This window comes from Mastigoproctus giganteus, chromosome 9 (genome assembly GCF_048544385.1).
Source record: "Mastigoproctus giganteus isolate SK-2022 chromosome 9, ASM4854438v1, whole genome shotgun sequence".
In the NCBI taxonomy this organism is placed as follows: domain Eukaryota; kingdom Metazoa; phylum Arthropoda; class Arachnida; order Uropygi; family Thelyphonidae; genus Mastigoproctus; species Mastigoproctus giganteus.
The window spans coordinates 28,772,467-28,792,454 of record NC_143583.1 but is presented as its reverse complement, the minus strand read 5'-3'; the positions used below and the strand labels follow the sequence as shown (position 1 = coordinate 28,792,454).

The following is a 19,988-nucleotide window of genomic DNA, read 5'->3' as shown; positions in this document are numbered from 1 at the left end:
TTAACATTTGGAAAAAAAACTTAAATAACAAGGCCTTGCTCATCCTAGACATCTAATTAATCTGGATGACCTACACCAATTATTAAAACTGAAAAATATGTTTCAATCTACATCATGCTAAAAGATATTGATGTATTAAGAGAATTGTACTATCTATAATGGAAATTCAGAAGAAATGACTTGATAAAATTCTCTAATGAAAGCTTGTGCCCTCTATATCTTTGTCTGATATGAATACAATCAATGGTGGCTCATGATGCTGTTAATTTTTGCTCTTCAATATTCAGAGCAACTTTTCTTTCTTTTTTAATGATTAAAAATAAATTTGATAATTTCATATTGTGTTAAAGCAGCTAAGTTAACTTTTAGTTTCAGTTTGTGGTAGATACTCTTCATTGCAAACTTGGCTTTTTTTTCCCTTGACCTCATTTTATAAGATAACACTGTCACTGGTCAGAGTGGCAGCCATGTCACCTCAGCACAAGATTAGTGGTGCTAGTGGTGCCATCTAGTGGCCAGAAATGAAAGAGTTTGTTGAAAAAATAGAAATTTGTGAGACTGAAAATTACTATTTTACCTTGAGTTAGGGGAATAAAGGAATTCAATTTTCTCCACTATTAATACAAAAAGTGATGCATACAAGAAGTAGGGGCAAACATCAATCTCTGAAAAGAATTAGAAACAAAAATTGTTTTTGGAAAAATTACTAATTTGAATAATTACAGCAAAGTTGATTTCTGAATATATATATAAATCTTTTAATGCCAACTAAACTAGGTAAGGGCAATACTCCAGTACAGATAAGCGAGAGAAGTTGGCATCAAATTTTAACCAGTAATAAGTAAAATAAGCACAAGGCTTGGGGTGGTGGTTGAGACAACACAAATCATTCTAAAAGTCCCAGTCTGAAAAAGTATTATTCTAAAGAAAACCAGGCAGTGCCAGGATAAGTGAGGTTATTGTTTTTCATGACTGAAACAAATATGAAACTATGTTGAAACAAATAATAGGAAGAAAGAATGTCTTCTGTCTACCCTGTCTTAGAGCCACACATCTGGAAAATAAGTGGCCAGCTTTTCTGCAAAGTCAACAAATGAAGCAAATTTTAATCATTACTTAAAAATAGTTTTTTCCTTTTTTTAGGTTATTTCCATTAAGAGGTAACTACAAATTGTTACTCCTTTTAACAAACAGGTAACAGTGTTGTGAACAATGCTGCTAATAATGATAATATCACAGCGAAATAATGTAAACAATCGAAAATAGTGATAAAAATATGCACTTCAACCTGCGTACAGTTTAATCTGTATTTATTTTCTTAAGGAACTAAAGATTATTCTCAGATGTTTCATGCCCCTCCCCAAGAATTTACAGCGCCTCCAGAGCCAGGTGGGAAGGAGCAGCAGTGCGTAGCACATGCTTCTTGATTAGACCGGGGTTCGAGCCCGTGATGGGCTCGAACCCCGGTCTAATCAAGAAGCATGTGCTACGCACTAAATACGGAGGATGCGGAAAGGTCAGGGAATGACCACCGCATATCCCGGAGCAATATGGCCTTTGTTGCTAATGCTCCTAAAAACCAAATAACAAACAAACAACAAACAAACCCCAACAACTAACTGAATGGTACTTACTGTACCACTTCTTCAGTAACTGAAAACATACTTCTTATTTTACCATCAGCTTCACACACCAGTTGCAGGAAGCTTACACTGTATGCAGATTGAAGTGCTTATTTTTCTCACTATTTCTCATATTCTGATTTACCTGCACACCATGCCAATAACAGAACATCACAGTGTAATAATTTGTAGTTATCTCATAATGCAGCCCACAAAGTAAATGACTCTTTTAAAGTCACAATTAGGAAAATGTATGGAATGCTGTTACAAGAATAATAATTATGATGTAATAAAACAATAATTTGTAATTATCTCTTAAAGAGCACAATGCTTTATATTACATAATTGCATCATCGTATCCAGGTCCTTGAGGTTGTCACAGACATTCTCTCAAATATGCCAGATAAGCTGTACTTGCAACCTGGGAGTCTAAAACGCTGATGGAACTGATATTCGGGTGACACTCAAGTCAAGCGGACCCAATTTCGGCAAGTCCGGACAGTCTGTCACAGCCAAATCCTCTGCTTGCACCTTCGCGATGGTGGGACTGTTAGTAATCCTGGGTATAACCTCCATGCACAAGTACATGGTGGGTGACCATCCAGTGTGAACCAACGTAAGCAGGGGTCGGGGTGTGGCGCCCACACCACATGGAGGAACGCCGCCCCTCTATGTTACCAGGCAGTACTAGGTGGTACATGACTCTCATCAACCGGTGAAATACCACCACTTTGCTTATTGGAGGCTTGAAGTGGTGGAACCCATGTTTAGTCTCTAGAGCTAAGTTCCGGTGGTCAACCCTTTCTTATCTCTTCCATCATGCAGTATGATTTACGACTTTTGAGTTTATGATGAACGTCGTGGCGAGATCCAATATTCCTTACATTTCGAGGGTACAGCTCTAAAACGGTGTTCACAGGCTGGCAGCTAGTTAGTACACCAGACTGAACCTATTGGTAACTCTCTAAGAGGCTTCCAGATCAACTAGTGTATAATCTTGCTACCTCTACTCTGCCAGATAGTGAATGGAGGGAGTCCGAGTAGTGTATATGCGGGGAGCATTGTTGAGGCCACGTTATGTCAAGGATCTGGGTATATTCTTACCACGTGTACGCCATATCCAAAAATTTCATTACTTCATACAGCATGTCCCACCCACTTTTTCTTACTATTGAATACACAATGAATTGTCAAACTAATAGAGCAAGCTTATCTGTGAAAAGATCTAAACCTCCTAAGCACTTCCTAATTCATTTCACAAATATACTTGGTCTCAATTCTAATCTCAACGATGTCCATTACCACTTGCAGTCTGCCAAACCCCATGTACTTTTTCTGACAGAATCTCAGTTATCGGTTGATTCAACTACTGCTCATCTCAGATGCCCAAATTATCCACTGTATGATTCCTTTCGCCTCAAAGGTGGTACTTGTGCATATGTCCGTTCTGATATTCCCTGTCAGAGATTTGGCAATTTGGAATCTCCTCTCTTTGATCTTCTCTGGCTTAAAATCTCTCTACCTCATTGTGTCAAATTCATCTGTTGTCTCTACCATTCTCCCAACTCCACTAATCACTTGGAGCTCTTTGACTTCCTCTCTTTGCAACTTTACTTTCTCCAGTCCAACTTTCCTAACAGTGAGGTAATTTTCCTTGGTGATTTTAATGTTCACAACTCCAGCTGGCTTCCATTTTCTATGCACACCGACCCAGCAGGTCGAGATGCCGAGGCTTTTGCAATTACTAATGACCTAGCACAGATTGTTCATTTACCTACAAGAATACCGGACAATCCTAATCATACAGCCAATACGCTTGAACTTTTTCTCACAAACAACCCTTCTAAGTACATGGTCGAAGTCGAAATACTGCTGCTGCAACAGGATTTGGAAAGGTTGAGCAGATGGGCTTCGAGGTGGCAAATGAAGTTTAACATTGACAAATGTAAAGTACTACATATGGGAAACAGCAACGTATCAACTCTGTGGTACTACACTGACAGTGGTAGAGAATGAAAGGGACCTGGGGGTGGTTGTGCAGGCAGATATGAAGTTCTCTGAGCAGTGCAGACGGGCTGCAAGAGTAGCTCATGGTGTATTGTCAATGATATATAGGACTTTTTCTAGCAGGAATAAGGAGGTGATTATTCCCTTGTATAAGGAAATGGTCAGGTCACACCTAGAGTACTGTATACAGGCCTGGAGGCCTCATTTCAAGAAGGATGTAGAGCTGCTGGAACGAGTACAGAAAAGGGCAACAAGATTGGTGATTGGGACAAAGGGGTGCTCTTACGAAGAAAGGCTTAAGTGTTGCGAATTACAGTGTCTGGAAACTAGGCACCAGCGAGGTGATCTGATAGAGGTGTACAAAGCCTTGAATGGTTTGAGCATGCTCAATGCCGATGGGATTCTTCCTCTTGCTCAGAATAATCACCTGAGAGGGCAGAAATTCAAATTGAGGAAAGACAGATGTAGGATAGATGTGCGGAAATTTGCCTTTAGCCAGAGGGTGGTTGGTAGGTGGAACAGACTTCCATCCCTTGTCGTGGAAGTTGATAGCCTAAATAAGTTTAAGGCTCAGCTGGACAGGTATTTCGAACGAACAGAGGGGTGAAGTGGAAGTGGTTATTTTTATTTATTTATGTTACTTTTTTTTTTTTTTTTTTTTTTTTTTTGCTGATGCTGCATAAGCTCGCTTTCTTGCATCAAATGCCTCTACTAATGCTAATGCTAATGCTAAAGTGAGAAGTCCTTTAGGCACTTCAGATCACAACTTGGTGATTGTCTCTTCTCCAATGGAGCCTTTAACTCATGGCTATTCCCAACCTCGTGTTGTTTGGCATTACAAGAATGCAAAATGGGATGACCTGCGAGACGTCTTTTCTTCTTTTCCTTGGTCGGATAACTGTTTCAAAACTTCTGATGTCAACGTTTGCTCAGATCGTGTCAGTGAAATTATTCTTGCAGGAATGGAAGAATAATCCCGTACTCCACTATAAAATCTCGTTCTTTATCTAAACCTTGGTTTTCCAATAAATGTGCTACAGCTGTTCAAGAGAAGAATGTTGCATATCGTAATTGGCTTGTTTCTAATTCTTCAGTTTCATTTTCTGCCTACACCAAAGCTCGCAATAATTGTAAAGCAGTTATTAATCAGTCTAAACTAGAGTTTGAACAGGCTAAGAGTAGAAAACTTGCTTCTTGCCCTAATGGTAGCCGAGCATTCTGGTCTCTTGCCAAAGCTATTGGCAGCAACTTTTGCCCATCTCTGCTCCCACCTCTGTCCAAACCAGATGGTTCTCTTGTCACTTCAGCCAAGGATAAAGCTGACCTGCTAGCATCCTATTTTTCTTGCAGCACATGTATTAATGATCTTGGTAAAACACCTCCCACCATTTCCAACACACTGCATTCAATGTTTCCTGTGGTCTTCCGTCAAAAGGATATCAGAAGGATTTTGATGAATCTTGATGCTAAGAAAGCTCCAGGTCCTGATGGTATTTCTCCACTTGTTCTCAAAACCTGTGCTCCTGAACTTACTCCTATTCTTTGCCGCCTTTTTTCACTTTCTTATTCCAAAGGTGTTTTTCCTTCTGCTTGGAAATTTGCTCATATCCAGCCAAAAGGTTCCTAAAAAGGGGGACAAATCCCTCCCATCCAATTATCGTCCCATTGCAATTACTTCTACTCTTTCTAAAGTAATGGAGAAATCAATTAACCACCAACTCTTAAACCACCTAGAAACCTTCCATCTGATCAACGATCGCCAGTATGGATTCCGTCAGTGTCAATCCACTGGCGATATTCTGACTTATGTTACCCATTTATGGACTAATTCGATGGAAAGGTTCGGTGAAACACAAGTAGTTTCTCTTAACATCTCAAAGCTTTTGATCGTGTTTGGCATAAAGGTCTTCTAAACAAGCTTCCATCTTATGGTTTTCCAACTGTTTTTAGTAATTGGTTATCCAGTTTTCTCTCTGATTACTCACTGAGGGTGATGGTAGATAGCTCTCTGTCTTCTATCTTCTCTACTAATGCCGGTGTTCCCCAAGGTTCAGTTCTTTCCCCCACTCTTTTCCTCTTGTATATTAATGACCTTCTTCCATTGACTGTAAATCCTATCCATAGTCTTCCGATGATAGCACATTGCATTCCACTTTCCATTTTCAGAAACCTTGTCCTGCTCAATCAGCTTCAACTTCTCGAAAATCTACTACCAATTCCTTAAATGCCGATCTTCAGGTAATTCTCCAGTGGGGCAAAGACAACTTAGTTGATTTCAGCCCTTCTAAATCTCAGTCTTGTCTTATATCTCGCAAAAAAGGATTCATCTGCTCCTATGCTTATCTTTAGTGACACTCCGATTTCTAGGCAAAATGATATATATCTTTTGCGGATTACACTGACTGCTAATCTCTCTTGGCACAAGCACATTACAAATATTGCTTCCTCTGCATCTAAAAAACTTGATTTTCTCTTTCGCTCTTGGCGTTACTTTTCTTCCAAACAGCTGCTCACTCTGTATAAATCGCAAATCCACCCTGCCATGAAATATTGTTCCCACATCTGGGGTGGTGCCCCCAAAACCTCTCTCAGGCTTCTTGATTCCATTCAGAAGAGGGCAGTTAGGTTAATTAATGATTCATCTCTAACAGAGTCTCTCCACTCGCTTTCTCATAGACGTACTGTTTCTGCTGCATGCCTCTTCTACAGATACTTCCATGGGCACTGTTCTTCTGAATTGGCTTCTATAATTCCCGCTGTCTCTTTCAAAACAATCCGAACACGTGCCGCCACCACCAGCCAACATCCATTTACTGTCCAACTTCAAACCCACAGAACCAACTTTTCATCTTCCTCATTTATTCATTCAACTGCCGTTTTCTGGAACAATCTTCCTTCATACGTATTTCCTGAAAATTACAATCTACAGAAGTTCAAGTCCAATGTCAACAAATATCTTCTTTTGTCTTCTCAACCTCCAACCCAAGCATGGTACTAAGTACTATAGGTTCTAATGCCTCTTGTGTTTGCAGTTCACATAAAAAAAAAAAAAAAAAAGGTATCATCATAAGGGGGCATGACAACCAGGTTTTTGATTTTTTTTTTTTTTAGATAGACCTAGGAACACTTATGCATGGTTAAGGGGAGGACATATTCCCCCTCTGCTCCCTCCTGAATACATGTTGTACTATAACTGAAGACAAGACTTCAGTTATAGCTCGGACACAGCATGGTTTTGTTAAGGGGAAGTCTTGCCTGACCAATTTGATTGGATACTATGATGCAGTCACAAAAGAACTGGATGCAGGGAATAACTTTGATATTATATACTTGGATCTTAGAAAGGCTTTTGATACTGTTGCACATGGAAGACTGCTGCACAAATTGGAGCAGTGTGGCATTGGAGGCAAATTGCTGCTATGGATAAAGGGGTGGTTGAGGGGGAGAAGACAGAGAGTGGTAATCAATGGACACTGCTCATTGTGGACTAATGTTATTAGTGGAGTCCCTCAGTGTTCAGTATTGGGTCCTTTATTGTTCTCTGTATTTATAAATGATATTGATGATGGTATATCAAGCTTAATGTCCAAGTTTGCAGACGATACGAAGGTTGGCAGGTTTGTCAAGGACACTACTGACACTATGCTGCTGCAACAAGATCTGGAAAGGTTGAGCAGATGGGCTGAGAGGTGGCAAATGAAGTTTAACATTGACAAATGTAAAGTACTACATATGGGAAACAGCAACCCCAGAGCAACGTATCAACTCTGTGGTACTACACTGACAGTGGTAGAGAATGAAAGGGACCTGGGGGTGGTTGTGCAGGCAGATATGAAGTTCTCTGAGCAGTGCAGACGGGCTGCAAGAGTAGCTCAAGGTGTATTGTCAATGATATATAGGAATTTTTCTAGCAGGGATAAGGAGGTGATTATTCCCTTGTATAAGGCAATGGTCAGGCCACACCTAGAGTACTGTATACAGGCCTGGAGGCCTCATTTCAAGAAGGATGTAGAGCTGCTGGAACGAGTACAGAGAAGAGCAACAAGATTAGTGAATGGAACAAAGGGGTGCTCTTACGAAGAAAGGCTTAAGTTTTGCGAATTACAGTGTCTGGAGACTAGGCACCAGCGAGGTGATCTGATAGAGGTGTACAAAGCCTTGAATGGTTTGAGCATGCTCAATGCTGATGGGATTCTTCCTCTTGCTCAGAATAATCACCTGAGAGGGCATAAGTTCAAATTGAGGAAAGACAGATGTAGGATAGATGTGCGGAAATTTGCCTTTAGCCAGCGGGTGGAACAGACTTCCATCCCTTGTCGTGGAAGTTGATAGCCTAAATAAGTTTAAGGCTCAGGTGGACAGGTATTTCGAACGAACAGAGGGGTGAAGTAGAAGTGGTTATTTTTTATTTATTCATTTTACTTTTTTTTTTTTTGGCTGATGCTGCATAAGCTTGCTTTCTTGCATCAAATGCCTCTACTAATGCTAATGCTAATGTTAATACTTGATAATACTCTGCATACTTGAATACGAATACCTGTGTTCAAGTATGGGGACCGCACCTAAAGAGAAAGACATCGAGCTTCTTGAAAGGGTGCAAAGACGGGTAACTCGCCTGGTGAGATTGGCAAAAGGGCGTCCTTATGAAGAAAGACTTTGAATATGTGGGTTGCAGAGTTTGAAAACTAGACACCTTAGAGGGAGATTTGATTGAGGTGTTTAAGGCTCTGAGAGGCATCAGTAAAATGAATGAGGACGAAATTTTCAAGATTATAAATGATGCTAGAACTAGGGAACATAAATTCAAGTTACAAGAGGAAATGTTTAGATTGGACTGCAGGAAGTTTTATTTTAGCCAGCGAGTTATAAATTACTGGAATAAGTTGCCTCACATGGGTGGTAGAGGCTGACGGTTTGGGAAAATTCAAAGGTCATCTGGATAGTACCTTCGGGTGAGAGAAGCACATAGGATGATAGGTTTAATTTCCTTTTCTTTTATTAATTATTATTTATTTATTTTTTTTTTTATCAAAAAAATAAATAATTTATTTATTTTTTCTTTTTTTGGTTGGTGCAGCATAAGCCATAGGCTTTCTTGCACCATGCGGCCATTACTAATACACCCCTGCATAATTGTATTGTCATGTATGCATATTTAGCCCTACCCCCAAACAAAACTCCTGTGTATCACTGCATAAAGTAACTGCAGAATTCAACAGGAACACTTAGATGCAGTAATATTTCTCAATTAGCACAGGCAACAACAACTAAATCAGAAGTGGTAACAACATTAAGGAACAAAAATTCTCCTTTTTCTGCTATTTTGCATAATTGGAAGAAATTCATTGAAAAATGTTTCAGTCAGACAGATGAATGAATAAATGTTAGCCCATATACAAAAACTTGCTTAAAAGTGGCTTCAAGAGGATTTTGTCTAATAGTAAGGAGGGGGGGGTGAACAAACAGATAATCCTAAAGTGGATGAGAGAGAGATTGGAGACGCTTGTCATGATAGCCAGGCTGCAATTCTGAGATACCATTTGGTACTACAGCAGAAATATGATGGAGCTGATTTTGCACTTTTGCTGAAGTTATTAACTGAATCATAAATGCTGCAATATTTTAACAAATAACTTATTTGTTAAAATAAATTATCTGTTAAAATATATTTGTAGTTGTAATTTTAAAGAACTGTATATGGAAGAATACTGCACTTGTGCAAATCCACAATTTTTTTTTTTCATGCCGAGACAACTACAGAATTAGTCATATATAACTTGTACATCAACCTATGTTGTCAGCTTCCATGCTATTGTTTTCATCGTGTCTGTCCATCCACATATTACAGCTGTGCAGACAAACAAATCTAAGTAGCCTCAACTAACGCCATGGAGGTAACTTATCCCAGTAATTAACAACTCACTGGCTAAAAGAGAAAAAAAATTTACCCTTATAATTTCCTGGGTATCATTTATACCTAAGGAAATTTTCCTTCAGTCATTTTACTATCTCTTTCAGAGGCCTCATAGACTTTAAGCCTCGTCTAGGGTGCCAAGTTATCAAGCTATATCGCCCACGTATTAGAAGCCTTTCCTCATATGGGAACCTTTTTACACATTGTCTATATTTGGTCCTGTTTGAATCTCACTCACTCATATACATTCTCTCTCTCTCTCTCTCTCTCTCTCTCTCTCTCTCTCAAGTGTGATGTCACAACTAGCTTATACAGCAGGATCACTGACCTCCCTATCTCTGCAAACAATCATTCAATAAATCATTGATAGAATAGTATGGATGCTTCTCACTTCCTCTCTATGCTGTACATGGAAAACTTCATATATGCCTGAATCATAACCCGGAAATCTCTCTCTCTCTCTCTCTCTCTTCTTTTTTTTAATTCAACTACTCTTAATGTACATGTTATTTTGGGGTATGTTTTTTTTTTTTTTTTTGTCCTCGCCTTTTTCCCATTATATATATGAGGTCAGCGTTTTTACTGTTTTGGCATGAAATTTTTACTGCCAGATGCCCTTCCTGACGCCAACCCTCACCCTTTATCCGGGCTGGGGATATGTGGTGGTCATTCCCTGACCTACTGCATCCTCCGTATTTGGTGGTCCCGGGCTCTAACCCCAGTCTAATCAAGAAGTGTGAACTATGCACTGCTGCTCCAGCCCACCTGGCCACGGAGGCACCGAACCATTGTTATGGATAAAACCACATTAATGTAATGTTTTGATGCAATGGGCAAATATAATGCAGATGCATTAAAACATGGATCACTGGAAAGTTTAAAAAAATAATTCTTAAAAATAAGCATTACAGCGATCCGTAATCAGAGTTTGGTACTTCATTATAAAATGAAGATGACAGAAACCTGAAGCAACAAGATACCAAACTGATAATACAGTACTATAAAATAAAAAAATAATTGAATTGAAAACAGAATTCAATAGATTTACACAGGTTTATATACAAACTGAAAACCATCCAAATTATTAAGAAGAAATGGATAACAATTCACAAGGTACAAAACAAGTATAACCATCCCCCTCTAATAAATTAAGGCAAACCAGTAACACAAACAAAACCTTTCTGCACAAGTTCTTAAGACTCAGTTACAACATGAATTCAAATTAAAGTATAAACAAAAACATAACTTTTTACATTGATATTTTATAGACTCATTTACGGAATTCCACTGAGAATTTCCCCAACCTACCCACGCTTTTGGGGTATGTAATTCCCAAATATAAAGGGAATGTGGGACTATGGCAAGTAGTCTCACATTCCCTTTTTTCTGACCAACGAGTTGCCCTGAAGACTATCCAAGTGAACCCGAAGGAGTACTGCTTGTTGTTGTTTGTGGTTTAATAGTGCAAAGGCTGCTTTGGCTATATAGCACCTGTTCAAATTTTTCTTTTACCAGTTAGGTTGATGTTGGTTTATTAGATGCAGTTGGTAAAGTTTATTAAACAGTGGAAAATTCATTTAAGTCTGATTATACTAGCCAACAAAAAAATTTTTTTTTCATACCTTTGCAATTAAAATATGCGATTCTGGAGGAAATAAATGTGCAGATACCATCACCCATACAGCACCGTTTGAAATATGGTATAGGATAAAGATCTCTGTTATCCTCATACTATCCCTATTAGACTTAGGAAAGCAAAAAGGTTTTGGAAGGTGATAGTAGGAGAAGAAGAGGAAGAAATGCCATCGAAGGTAGAAAGGGACAGTTACTCCTTCAACTCACACTACTCAAAAGCTCATAAATTCCTCGAATAGGCAATGCTTCCCCAGTAGAAAAGATTGCTGTTACCTATTCTCGAGGCGCCTCCGGAGTCAGGTGCGAAGGAGCAGCAGTGCATAGCACACACTTCTTGATTAGACCGGGGTTCGAGCCCGTCACCACCAAATACGGAGGATGCGGAAAGGTCAGTGAATGACCACCGCATATCAAGGAGCAATATGGCCTTAGTTGCTAATGCTCCTAACAAACAAACCTATTCTCGAAAACTCCGTGGCCATCAGCCCCCCCCCCTTCCCATAGAGCACCATTTCGGAGCTTATTGGCTCCTCATCGGTGAGTGGGCAGGTACCCTGGTGACAACCCAGGGTACAAATGATGACAACACACTTGCGAAGTATAACTCCACAATATGACAGATGCCTGATGGTGTGGAGTAATTTAGATTACAGAATAGTTTAGGGCTAAAGCCTCATTTTTGTACGTAGCCAACTACTTAAGTAGTTATAAATTGGCATCATTAAGTATATCATTGCAACACCAGTTTACCTGCCCACTCATTGATGAGGAGCCAATAAGCTCTGAAACGGTGCCATAAGGGTGATGGTATCCACTGAGAATAAGTAACAATATTCTCCTAAGGTGAAATGTTACTTATTCGAGGTAGTGCAATATCATGGCAACTCACTGTGAAGGTATTCACAATATGAGATATGAGATATATTTGATGGAGTGGAGTAATTTAGATTACAGAATAGTTTAGGGCTAAAGCCTCAGGTTATGTAGGGAGTTAGAGTTAACTGACTTACAAGTAAGTGCAATTGCATCATTTCTGTACGTAGCCAAATATTTAAGTAGTTATAAATAGGCATCATTAAGTATATCATTGCAACACCAGGGTACCTGCCCACCCAGTGATGAGGAGCCAATAGGCTCCAAAACAGTGCTGTATGGGTGATGGTATCCGCTGAGAATAAGTAACAATAGTCTTCTCCTATGGTGAAGCATTACTTATTCGAGGTGATGCAATATCAAAGCAGCTAATTCTGAAGGTATTCACAATATGAGATATACCATATTTCCCCATGTATAAGACACTCCCATGAAAAAGACACACCTTAATTTTGGGGCCCGAAATTTAAAAAAAAATGTATTACATAAAGTTATTGAACTCAAGTTTTATTCATCATAAAATCCATAGAACTCTCCATCACTGTCAAAACTCCCATCCATTAGCTTGTCCTCATCTGTCTTCATATATTGCCTCGTCCTCAGTTCCATCTATGGCATTTGAAATGCCACATTTCTTAAATGACTTGACAACGATCTCAATCTTGATATTATCCCAGAAGCTTTTCACCCACGTACAAACTTCTCCTATAGTTGGTTTCTTCACTCTTCCTACTCGTGTCAAATTGTTCCCAGAAGACTTCATCCATTGGTTCCATTCGTCTCTCATGGCAGCTTTGAAGGGTTTGTTAATGCTGACATCAAGTGGTTGGAGCTGGGATGTCAAGCCTCCAGGTATGACGGCAAGTTTTGTTTTTTTGCTCTGCCGCAATCTTCTTTGTGTTTTTTGTTATGTGTGCCCTGAACTGATCAAGCACCAATAGGGCAGGTTTGCGTAAGAGCCCACCTGGTCTCCTGCTCCAAACTTTCTCAAATCAGATCTTCATCCCATCCTGATCCATCCAACCCTTGTCATGAACGTGTACAATCACTCTTCGAGGAATGTCTTCTTTTGGCACTGTTTTGCGTTTGAAAATCAGCATAGGAGGCAGCTTGGTTCCGTCGGCACAACAAGCTAGAACAACTGTATAATTAGCATCAGCATTAGTAGAGGCATTTGATGCAAGAAAGCAATGTTTTGCAGCATCAGCCAAAAAAGAAAAACCCACTTCCACTTCACCCCTCTGTTCATTCGAAATACCTGTCCAGCTGAGGTTTAAACTTGTTTAGGCTATCAACTTCCACGACAAGGGATGGAAGTCTGTTCCACCAACCAACCACCCGCTGGCTAAAGGCAAATTTCCACACGTCTATCCTACATCTGTCTTTCCTCAATTTGAATTTATGCCCTCTCAGGTGATTATTCTGAGCAAGAGGAAGAATCCCATCAGCATTGAGCATGCTCAAACCATTCAAGCCTTTATACACTCTATCAGATCACCTCGCTGGTGCCTAGTCTCCAGACACTGTAATTTTCAAAACTTAAGCCTTTCTCCGTAAGAGCACCCCTTTGTTCCATTCACTAATCTTGTTGCCCTTCTCTGTACTCGTTCCAGCAGCTCTACATCCTTCTTGAAATGAGGCCTCCAGACTTGTATACAGTACTCTAGGTGTGGCCTGACCATTGCCTTATACAAGGGAATAATCACCTCCTTATTCCTGCTAGAAAAATTCCTATATATCATTGACAATACACCATGAGCTACTCTTGCAGCCCGTCTGCACTGCTCAGAGAACTTCATATCTGCCTGCACAACCACCCCCAGGTCCCTTTCATTCTCTACCACTGTCAGTGTAGTACCACAGAGTTGATACGTTGCTCTGGGGTTGCTGTTTCCCATATGTAGTACTTTACATTTGTCAATGTTAAACTTCATTTGCCACCTCTCAGCCCATCTGCTCGACCATTCCAGATTCTGTTGCAGCAGCATAGTGTCAGTAGTGTCCTTAACAACCCTGCCAACCTTCGTATCGTCTGCAAACTTGGACATTAAGCTTGATATACCATCATCAATATCATTTATAAATACAGAAAAAATAATGGACCCAACACTGAACCCTGAGCGACTCCACTAATAACATTAGTCCACAATGAGCAGTGTCCATTGATTACCACTCTCTGTCTTCTCCCCCTCATCCACCCCTTTATCCATAGCAGCAATTTGCCTCCAATGCCACAGTGCTCCAATTTGTGCAGCAGTCTTCCATGTGCAACAGTATCAAAAGCCTTTCTAAGATCCAAGTATATAATATCAAAGTTATTCCATTCATCCAGTTCTTTTGTGACTGCATCATAGTATCCAATCAAATTGGTCAGGCAAGACTTCCCCTTAACAAAACCATGCTGTGTCCGAGCTATAACTGAAGTCTTGTCTAGATGATCCTGCAGTGCTTCTTTAACCAGTGCCTCCATTAATTTTCCTGGAAGAGAAGTTAAACCCCCAGGTCTATAATTACTTGTGTCAGCCTTTGATCCTCCTTTGTGAATTGGGGTCACATTTACACATCTCCAGTCTGTGGGTACCTCCCCCTGAGTCCAAGGCTCTTTTTAATGGCTCTTTTCATATCCACTTGTCTTCACAGTTACAGTTTTCACCCCCTTCTTATCAACAGTTCTGTTACTTGGGACATCAAATTAAAGGGGACTTTGTCCATATTTGCAATCTGTCCCAACTCAAACTGATGTGTCTTCCGAAATTGAATGACAAAACTATGAAGTTCAAGGACCTTCTGCTCATAGCTTTCAGGCATCTTTTGGGCAAGTCTGGTGCATGTACACATGATTGGTCCATTCCATTTCATGAACCTGAAGCACCAATTGTGTCCTCCTTTGAAATCAGTAACTTCTTTTTCATCAGCAATTCTTCTTGCCTCATGCTGAACCATCTTTGTGGACACAGAAATTCCAATTGCCCTTTGCTCTTCAATCCATATCTTCAATTCCCTCTCTAAATCAGGCCATTTTGCTGACTTGCCTCCCATGGCCTTCTTCTGCCATGGCGTTTTCAGTAGGGTTTCTTCTTCCCGTAGCCAGTCTCCAATTGTTTTCTCAGTTGGAGGAGGACCAAACACGTTCAGCAGCACGCTTTCCATTCACTTTTGCAAACTGGATCACTTTTAACTTGAATTCAGCACTGTATGAAAATCTTTTCTGAGCCATTTCTGGGCAGAGCATGGCAAAACATAACCTAATATACCGGTAACAAGTGCGAAACAATGAGCACAAAGACAACAAGCGCGAAAAAGCGGGAAATGCAAGTAAAAAAATCTACAACCACTGCATAAGATGCACCCAGTTTTTAGTCCCCAAATTTTTCGAAAAAGGTGTGTCTTATACATGGGGAAATACGGTACTTAATGATGCCAATTTATAACTACTTAAGTAGTTGGCTATGCACAGAAATGATGCAATTGCACTAACCTGTATGTCAGTTGACTCCCTACGTAACCTGAGGCTTTAGCCCTAAACTATTGTGCATTACTGGGTAGATTATGCAAAATTGGCATATTTTGGTAAAATGTAACTCCTGCTATACTTAAAAACTGTGATATGATGTGAAACTATCATGGTGATTTTTGAAATCTATGCATAAAAATTGGTTAAAAACAGCATTCACTTTTGCAAACTGGATCACTTTTAACTTGAATTCAGCACTGTACGAAAATCTTTTCTGAGCCATTTCTGGGCAGAGCATGGCAAAACATAACCTAATATACCGGTAACAAGTACGAAACAATGAGCACAAAGACAACAAGCGCGAAAAAGCGGGAAATGCAAGAAAAAAATCTACAACCACTGCATAAGATGCACCCAGTTTTTAGTCCCCAAATTTTTCGAAAAAGGTGTGTCTTATACATGGGGAAATACGGTACTTAATGATGCCAATTTATAACTACTTAAGTAGTTGGCTATGCACAGAAATGATGCAATTGCACTAACTTGTATGTCAGTTGACTCCCTACGTAACCTGAGGCTTTAGCCCTAAACTATTGTGCATTACTGGGTAGATTATGCAAAATTGGCATATTTTGGTAAAATGTAACTCCTGCTATACTTAAAAACTGTGATATGATGTGAAACTATTATGGTGATTTTTGAAATCTATGCATAAAAATTGGTTAAAAACAGCATTCACTTTTGCAAACTGGATCACTTTTAACTTGAATTCAGCACTGTACGAAAATCTTTTCTGAGCCATTTCTGGGCAGAGCATGGCAAAACATAACCTAATATACCGGTAACAAGTGCGAAACAATGAGCACAAAGACAACAAGCGCGAAAAAGCGGGAAATGCAAGAAAAAAATCTACAACCACTGCATAAGATGCACCCAGTTTTTAGTCCCCAAATTTTTCGAAAAAGGTGTGTCTTATACATGGGGAAATACGGTACTTAATGATGCCAATTTATAACTACTTAAGTAGTTGGCTATGCACAGAAATGATGCAATTGCACTAACTTGTATGTCAGTTGACTCCCTACGTAACCTGAGGCTTTAGCCCTAAACTATTGTGCATTACTGGGTAGATTATGCAAAATTGGCATATTTTGGTAAAATGTAACTCCTGCTATACTTAAAAACTGTGATATGATGTGAAACTATCATGGTGATTTTTGAAATCTATGCATAAAAATTGGTTAAAAACAGCATTTAAGTTCTTGGAGGTAAAAATTGTGTTGGCTAGCGTTATTCTCCAAGGATAAAATGAAGAGTTAATGGTTCGTATCAATATGATTTGATTTGAATGCTGACTGATGGACTATTTGGTATTGTGGGCACTCTATGATTATGTGCTTTACTATGAGATGGAAATGACACTGATTGCATTGTATAGGTTCATCTTTCCTTAGGAGGTAAGAATACTGCTTGGCACAGGTCATTAACTGCTTACATGATCTTGACATCTGCAAATTTTGACAATGTGTCCTGTATCCATCATCAATATCAAAAGATATTGATGAAGAAAATCGAAAAAAGTCTCAACATCAGTCCCCACTTTTAACACTAACCCAATCTGAAAAGTAAACATTAATCACAACTGTACCTCCTGTCTTGTAGCCATCCTGCCATCTATGGATCTTATCCATGATGGCATCATGCTTCAGTTCATTTAGTAAACTTTCATGGAAAAAAAGTCAGATGTTCAATGTAATGTACAAACTTTATATTACATCTGGTGAGTTCACTGATTCAAGCAAAAATATTATTATAATTAATCATGGCAAGGATACTTTCAGGACAATTATGTAATGCGCTGCTACACTTTTTTGACATGCCTCAGATACCAGAAATATGTCAGCCTCTCCTTGTTAAATCTTTTCCCTTTCTGCTAATGCTATTCTGTAAAAAAAATGCAGAAAAAAATGCAGTCATATTTAGATAAAATTATATTCAAAATATAGTTAGGAAAGTTATAAATATAGCAAAAATATAACATATATATTACATATAAATTAGTGCATTAGCATCATTGCTATACGCAGTAAGCCATCTTACTGAAGTTTACTGCAATCGCTTCATTACTAAACATCTCATATTGTGAATTCCTTCACGAATTGCCTATCTCAATTATACCTTGAATAAGTAACACTTCCCTAGTGGAGAAGCCTATTTTTCCTTATTCTTAGTGGGCACTACCACCCAGATGGCCATTTCAGGGCTATTTGGCCACCCAAAAGCACTGAAACGGCCGCTGCCACCACCACCACCCAGTACTCAACAGTAACAAAAGTATTTAAGTTACAAAAGTTTTGTAATTTAAATACTTTAAGTTAACTACACAGTTTAAGTTAACCACTCAGACAGCTGTTTCAGGGCTATTTGGCCCCTCACTGGTGACTGGGTAGGTATCCCTGATGTTATAACAGCTGACAACCCCATCAGCTATTATACATACCCACTCACTAATGAGTGGTCAAAGAGTCCTGAAACAGCCATCTGGCTGTCTACTGAGATTAAGTAACAATACTCTACTGGGGAAGTGTAACTTATTCAAGGTAGGCAACTCATTGTGAAGGAATTCGCAACATGCGATGTTATGTTTTTTTTTTTTTTTTTTTGATTTGGTAGTTGTTGGCGCATCGGCTTCTGTGGCCATATTGCACCTCCCAAGGTTTTTGCAGTACTTTGATCCAAGCCCGAGGCGGGAATCGAACCCGCGACCTTTGGGTTGCCGGGCAGGTACTTTACCCACTCGGCTAGCCCGGTCGGCGCGATGTTATGTAATGCCACTGCACAACTAGTCGGTTTACTGCATACAGAAATGATACTAGTGCACTAACTTATATGGCAGTAAACTCTTCCCACAGTTTGAGGCCTTTTAGCTCTAAATCCTACACATATACTGCAATTCTGCCCAGACACGATAGGAGGGAGTATATGATGAGAGCCTTGTCGATCAATTCGGCCCTGGAGGGATTGTGCAAGGCTCAAGGGGTAGAATTTTTTTCAGCCTGGACTGTACTTGTTAACAGGAGAGATTGCTTCTACAGGGATGGGATACACTTAAATAGAAAGGGTGCAAGAATTTTTGCTGATGCTGTCGAGGCAGTGTTAGGTGGGTCGGAAAACTGCTAGTTGGGGGGGATACAAGGACTAATAGATTAACAGTAGCCACTGGCAGAGGTGGAAGTGATTCTTGCACTGCTTCTATTGATATGAGCAGAAGTCTGAAAAACAAGATGCAGGATATTTCAGAGACTGCTGGTAGTCATTGCGGTACAAGTAAACACATGGGTTGCGTTAGGGTAGCAAAGAATAGAAACAGGTGCATGTATACCTGCGTGTACACCAATGCTAGGAGTTTGGTAAATAAATTTGATGAATTTGAGGTATTGCTCAAAACATCAAAGGCAGATATTGTTGGGATATCAGAGACGTGGTGTCACACAGATATAAGTAATGCGGAACTGGAATTTGGGGAATACAATGTGTATAGAAAGGATAGACAGGACAGGAGGGGAGGAGGGGTTATGCTATTAATTAAGAAACACATAAAGTCCAAGGAAGTGAAGCCAGTTGACATCGATGGACAGGGCAGTGCCGAATCAGTTTGGTGTGACATAAGCATAGGGAAATCAAAATTGAGAGTAGGAGTGTGCTATAGGCCTAATGACTCTGATGAGTATAATAAGATATTGTACAGGGAAATAGAGTGGGCCAGTAAATCAGAGAGTCTTATAATGGGGGATTTTAATTTCCCAGATATTGACTGGAATTTGTGGGTTGGTCACTCGCACACTAGCAAGGCTTTTGTGGATTTATTGGATGATTGTTTTCTACATCAGCATGTTCGTGAGGCAACAAGAGGGAGCAATACTCTTGATCTGATTATCAGTAGTGACTCTTCGTGCATTAAGAACCTGCAGATAAATGAACCACTAGGTGGCAGTGATCACAGTGTGTTGAAGTGGGATTTACTCAAGGAGGTAACTACCATCAGAGGTAAAGGGAAGGGTTTTTGTTTTCGTAAAGGCGACTATGATGGTCTGAGACAGTATTTAAATTCTGTACAGTGGGACCAACTGATGATGTTACCAACAGCAAACTCTAAATGGGAAGCATTCAAGGAACTAATCTTGGAGGCTACCAGGCTTTACATACCAACTAAGAAATATTGTTCAAGGTTTAGGCCTAAATGGTTGTCAGATGAACTAATGAGACATGTGGCAGAGAAGAAAAATGCATGGGATACATATAAATTAATGGGTGACATGGAAGCCTATGATAGATATAAGTTGGTCTGTAACCAAGTCACAAAGGAGATTAGGCAGGCAAAGGCAGACTACGAAAAATCCTTGGCAAAGGATGCAAAGAAAAACAGAAAAGAGTTCTTTACATACTTGAACTCGAGAAGGAAAGGGATGAATCAGATTGGTCC

At 39.6% G+C, this 19,988-nt stretch overlaps 1 long non-coding RNA gene across 1 annotated transcript in view; it reads right to left on the bottom strand.

The window, feature by feature from the left end:
- LOC150080125 (uncharacterized) overlaps nucleotides 1–17,451 on the bottom strand; it is a 56,500-nt gene extending 39,049 nt beyond the window's left edge. The window contains exon 1 of the long non-coding RNA XR_016547379.1: nucleotides 17,341–17,451. This is a non-coding gene — a long non-coding RNA (uncharacterized LOC150080125). The remainder of the gene's footprint in view (nucleotides 1–17,340) is intronic.
- Between the last annotated feature and the right edge of the window lie 2,537 nt (nucleotides 17,452–19,988).